Genomic DNA, 6,605 nt, shown 5'->3' with positions numbered 1-6,605 from the left:
ACATCTTCATAATGTTATATGAAAATAAAAAAACCAAAATAAATTATTCATAATATAATATGAATATTCACAATACATGGATAATTATAATAAGATGATTGAACATGTATTTATCATGGTTTCGATAATTCCATTGTATTGGTAACTTTTAAGGTTTATCAAAACAAAAGATTAACATATTTCATTGCTTTTCTCTCACACATTTGTGCTTTTTATGATTTTCAAATAAAGTTCGTGCAATTATTAATTCTTGTGTAGCTTCAGCTGTGGAGTTGTGGTAATACTTTTCTATGTTTTCTTTGTTCATGTTGAGTTAGTAGACAACACAATACGCATAAGACAATCTCATGATTGAGCGTCTATATGTTTTGATGATAACAAACAATATAAGGTGTATTGTGATATGACCAAGTTCATCACAAAAGATCAGACAAAGCAAAGAGAAAGTGAACAAGACTCAATGGACCATATAACAAGAGAAAAGGTTGTTAGACGAAATTGTCTAAACACTGATAAAATGATTCAGTCTTCATCTTCACTCTTGAAACAAATATAATCAAATAGAACATTGAAAATAAATATTGTTGTGCATAAAATTCAATAAAATGTAATAACACCACATAAGATGAAGCGTTCGTCAACATAAAGACCTATCAGACAAAGCTCGTGGAGAAATCACAATAGACGAAGAATTAGATGATGGAGTTGGAAAATGATCATAATAAACGATCCAAGTATTGAAACACTTTAAAATCTCACATCAAACACAAATCCTATGGGGAACACATAGTATATAATATGCTCATAAGCATTAGATGCTAAAAACTATAAAATATAAGACGATACAAGCATTGTTGAAGCATCAGATGGAACACGATAAACAGGAAAGTGTTCATGCTTAATCTTTTACATTCTTGGAATATTTTATGACACTATGTTTATGCTTTCCAAATACTATTTCGTATTTCTAAATTATAGAAAACATTATTTTTCAAATACGATTAATGCATTAAATGTTTAGAACAAATTTGATTAAACAATATATCAATGTAAAAGTTTTTGAAAAATAAAGTTTGAAATGTTTCTATATCAAAGGTTTTCAAAATATAATTAATGAGATAATAACCAGGTTAAAAATAATTATGCTTTAATATTTTGAATCAATATTAACTTGGAAAGTTCTTTAACATAAAATTAACTATGAAATATATGAGTATAGAAAGTTTACATAATTCACAAATATTTAAAGATATGGTTTCAGTGATACCCATGTTTTAAATTATAAATTATATTGTTCATTGATACTTATTTTTTTTCTCATAAACTATTAAGGGGACTTGAAGATGTGCACAAAAATGGAACCAAAAGTTCCTTTCTCTGTGTTTGACCAACAAGATTTGTGCTAATCAAGAATGATGGAGTTGACCAACAAGATTTGCGCTAATCGAGAAGCTAAATGAAGATTCAAACAAAGGAATGCAATACGTGAAGTACTCTAAAAAAGTTTCAAGAGAAGAAATCACATTTAAGATGCACATTTGAAGTTTTCTATTTTAGCGTCTAATACGAGAGAGAAGATGAACAATACACATATAAAAATATCCAAGTCCAGAGTTGGTCAAATCTCAACAGACAAAGTTCATACTGATGAAGAAAGTATTTGAAAGACAAATACATACCAAAGACGCATAAGATCTCATTAAAGCGTCTAACACATTAAAGATGGTGAACATAACAGGAAAGAGAAAATCCAAAGGTATTAATGATTCAACCTGTGACGTTCACATCTAATATGAGTAAAGAAACATTTTGAAATGTTTCAGGAGATTTCAGAAGCACACATATCACCAGAACAAAATTTTCCATATTCAATGTCTAGTGCATTAAAGAAGAACAATGTGGCAAGTTGAGTAGATATTGAAGTTATGAAGATTCAAATGCCAACGTTCATATTTATTGAAGATAAAGAAAGTTTTTGAAGAGCCTTAACCATAAAGAAATTTCAGAGTATAAGTTTTTAAATCAAGTATCTAATATATGAAGAATTGAAGAAACCCTAAAGCTGCAATGTTCATATTTCAGAATTCTATATAAAGACAACAAGGATGAAGAATACAACAACGAAGCGAATATAAACAATATACAAGTGTTCATAAAAAGTTGTTGTTATGGTGTTAAGAATTGTGCCTAGAATTTCATATATCTTAATTGAGAGCAACATGTAAGATTGGGTAGTGTGCGAAACCATTGTAAATCCTTTACCATTGTGAAGTATACCTAGGGACCCTCATTTGTTCTCTCTGAATGAGAGATTTTCTCATTGTATTGAAAGGTCTTTGATCTTAGGGGGAGATTGGGACATTGAACCTGGAGGTTAGAATACTTGGTTACCTGAAGAGGTTAGAATACTTGGTGTACCTAGAGAGGTAGAGAATACTTGGTGAACTTGAAGAGGTTAAGAATACTTGTAACCTATAGAGGTATAAAATATTAGTGACATGAAGAGGTGTAGAATACTTGTTCGTGAAAGACTCTTGAGTGGGTTTCTCTAGGGAACTAGACGTAGCCCTTATTGGTGAGTGAACCAATCTCTCTCTCTCTCTCTCTATATATATATATATATATATGTATATTCCTTGTTTACTTATTGGTTTTTGTTGGTAAATATTCTGCAAGTTGAGTGTGGGCTTCATTCAACCCCTTCTTTTGCAGCCAATTGAACCTTCAATTAGTGTTATAGCTAACCTTAGGGGTTAGTTCTTAACAAGACTTGAGGTAAGATCCTTTGTGCACTTTATAAAGTTTGAGACAAAAACCATCAACAAGCCACCATTGTTTAAAGGAAAAAAATATAATATGTGGAAAGAAAAATGATCAACTTTCTGAACACATAGATGAAAGCAAGTTGACCATCATCCAAGAAGGCATTGCATTTGTACTTGATTGCTCTGGAGAATTGCTATCTAGAGAATCATGGACTGATCAATAGAAAGATAGATATAAACTTAATGCCAAAGCTAGATACATGCTTTTAGGAACTTTATCTGAAGAAGAACTAATGAAAGTCATTTCCATAACAAGCTCCAAAGATATGTTTAATATGATTTGTATACCACACAGAGGTTCAAAAAGCAATCCAAACTCATTTGACACTAAGCCTGATCATATCTATCTTATGTATAATATTTCAACATTAAAGGAAATGGACTAGGATACATGTGATAATTATGTGACAGATCCTTTGGAAAGCTGTGATGCTAATGAATACAACAAAGAGGTAAATCTTCTTGATCTATGTTGTCTTAGTAAGTTATATCAAGAAACCATAATAGTAAATAACCAACTAGTATCTGCATATAAGACTTTCATAAAGAAATATAGGATTGCATGTAATGAAATTGAGTCTATTAAAAGGGAAAATCTAGATCTAAAACAAAATCTAGAAATATAAAAGATTGAAAGTGACATCAATGGCTGAATTGAAATGTGGAGAAGATGAAATGAAAAGGAGAGGTGGAGAGGTTTAGAAGAGGTGTGGCCAACTTCTAAGAAGATTCAAGAAAAACACTAATAGAAGTGCAAACTTGAGAGTGAGAATTTGAAGAAAAATGAGCTAGTAACTTGGGTAGTGTTTCATTATCAATTTAAATATGATTTACAAGGGGGCTAACACTTGTATTTATAGTGCTCTAGGCAGCCAATGTGCAAGCTTTAACCCTAAAAACTCTTTAGATGGTCTAGAATTGCATTGGGTCCAAGGAGGCCCAATTGTAACTCTAGTTAGACTCTTTCCTTTTCTATTTACACCCTACTCTAATTGGCCCAATACATGGCCCATGAAAATTGGCCTAAAACATGGCCCATGAAAATTAGCCTAAAACATGACCCAAATACAAGCCCACAATAAAGCCTATACTACTTTGCATAATGTTTATAAAACTAGATAAAAATGGAAGAGCAGACAACATTAATTCTTCCTGAGAAAAGAGTCTTCTAAGATCCTTTTTCTGCTTCCAATCTTCTTAGCCAAATGTTTCGAGGCTGGATGGATTTTCATCATACAATCTATAAATGAAATACCGTCTTATAAACACTCCATTACACATTGTCTGGAGTCATAAGTACATCTAAACTTAAGATAAATAACATGATCAAATGCTTGGACATATTAGACGAAGATATATTCTTGTAGACGAACCATAACTTTATGCCTCGGATGTTCTCTGGATAAAGGAAGGGTAGTTTAGTAAAAACTTTAAGAAAAAGTTAGTGTTTATTTTCCCAACCTATATACATCTTCTTTGAATTCAAAAAGTCACTTTTTGCTTTCCTAAAAAGGTTATCCTTTTCTCAACTCTTAAATCCTTAAACCCTCTAAAGAAAATTAGCATTCAAAACTTGTGTTTCTTTAGTTGTGAAATGACCAACCCCATCAGATGCTACATGATAACTGCTATAGTCACATTCAATTTTCAAACAAAATATAACTTGCTCCCTAATGTATTATAGGTTAAACCAACTTGCTCCCTAATGTAGTATAGGTTAAACCTAGGCCATTCCAAGGAACATAAGTTCATTGAGTTTATTAAAGAGTTTTTTTCTTAGAAAATTATTGATGAATTGTCTTTCAATTTTCTTTCGCTGTAATCGGTTTGTTTTGAGATTCTTTGTTGTTTGTATCGTTTAATCTTAATTACAATCCTTTTAAATGGTTTAGTTTTTGTTTGTTTTGTGTTTTGTTGGTTAATTGTTCATAACAATAACAAGTGGTTCGCCGTAAAACCTATTATAGCTTGCATTATTCTTGAATTTCTTTCATGTTTTGTTGTCTTAATTCATGTTTGATTTGGTCAAAGTGTGCCAATAGGTGTTGTTTTGTGTTTTTAATATTTTCATGTCAATAGTCATGTCTCATTTTTGCTTAATCTTGTCATATAATTCAAGTTTTCAGCCATTTACATATGTATTTTCCAAAATGTCTCTTAGGTTCCATTTGTTTGTGCTAGCTTTTATCCAGCCTTAATTGTTGTTTGTCATTTTTTTGTTTTCCATTGCTTTTGTCTCATCATATTCCCTTTGGTTTAGCTTAAGAAAAACTAGAAAAATCCTAGGAAAGACTTTAGCTTACATCCCTGAGATCAGTCCTTCACTGTGCATGCATAAGATACTTATGGAAGAAGTTACTAAACTAGTGAAATAGCCAGAAAGAAGTGTTAATTCACAAATCTTAGAGGTAGTTAAAAAACAGGTAACTAAATTATTATCAGTTTGTATTATTGATGATTACAGAGAAACATCTACAAAGAAGAATTAATCCACAAATCATAGGGGTAATTAAAAGAAAGAAACTAGATTATTACAAGCCGGTTATTACAAAATAGAACAGAGATGAACAAAAGAGTAAACTAAAGACAAAGGATATGAGAATGAATATCTCTTCTTTCTTATTATTCAAAATCAAAACAAACGGTTTGAATATATACAAGTAGTACACTCATTCTAGGGTTTAACTAAAGAAGGAAATAATCAATAATTAAATACTATAATCATAACACACAAAGATAAAATAAAGGTTATTCCCCTCTATAAAGAGAAATAACTGATAATTAGAAAAGACACTTAATTATTCTCTTCTATAAAGAGAAGCAACTATTAATTAGAAAAGACACCCAATTATTCTTCTCTATAAAGAGAAACAACTGATAATTAGAAAAGACTCTCAATTAATATTAGAATATTAGGATCCTTCTGTAACTCTGGTATCCGTATCCTTTAATACCCCGCCACAAGCTGGAGAGCAAATATTGATGAGACCCAGCTTGAAACAAATATTCTTAAAAGATTGAGGACTTAAAGCTTTGGTATAAATATCAGCCAGTTGCTCTGTGGTGGAAATGGGAAGCAAATGGATGAGACCCTTCTTTAATTTTTCCCTGACCACGTGACAATCTATTTCTATATGTTTTGTACGTTCGTGAAATACTGGATTTGCTGCAATGTATCTTGCTGAGTCATTGTCACAGTATAAAAGAGATGGTTGCTCAAAAGGAACTTTGAAATCTTGAAGAAGATAAGTTAGCCATTGAATTTCACATGTAACAGTGGCCATTGCCCTGTATTCAGCTTCACAAGAACTCTTTTGTATTGTTCCTTGCTTCTTTGATTTCCAAGATATGAGAGAATTCCCAAGATACACACTAAAACCAGTCATTGATTGTCTTGAATCACTGCAGGTGCCCCAATCACTATCACAAAAGGCTTTGAGATGAACATAAGTAGTGGAAGAGAAAATAGACCAAGACTTGGAGCCCCTTTGATATATCTGAGAATTCTAATCGCTGCATTATAGTGAACAATTGTAGGCTTAATAAGAAACTGAGAGAGTTGTTGCACAGAAAATGTTATGTCAGGTCGGGTATTAGTGAGATACATAAGCCTTCCAATCAATCTTCTGTAGGCTTGAATATCTGTGAAAGGAATACTTCCAGTAGAAGAGAATTTCTCATGATTATCAATAGGAGTGGGTGCAGGTTTGCAGGCTAAAAGACTTGCATCGGTTAATAATTCCAATGCATATTTCCTTTTATTTACCATTATTCCTATCT

This window comes from Phaseolus vulgaris, chromosome 1 (genome assembly GCF_000499845.2).
Source record: "Phaseolus vulgaris cultivar G19833 chromosome 1, P. vulgaris v2.0, whole genome shotgun sequence".
NCBI lineage: Eukaryota > Viridiplantae > Streptophyta > Magnoliopsida > Fabales > Fabaceae > Phaseolus > Phaseolus vulgaris.
The sequence above is the reverse complement of the archived record's forward strand: the minus strand, read 5'-3'. Positions refer to the sequence as shown.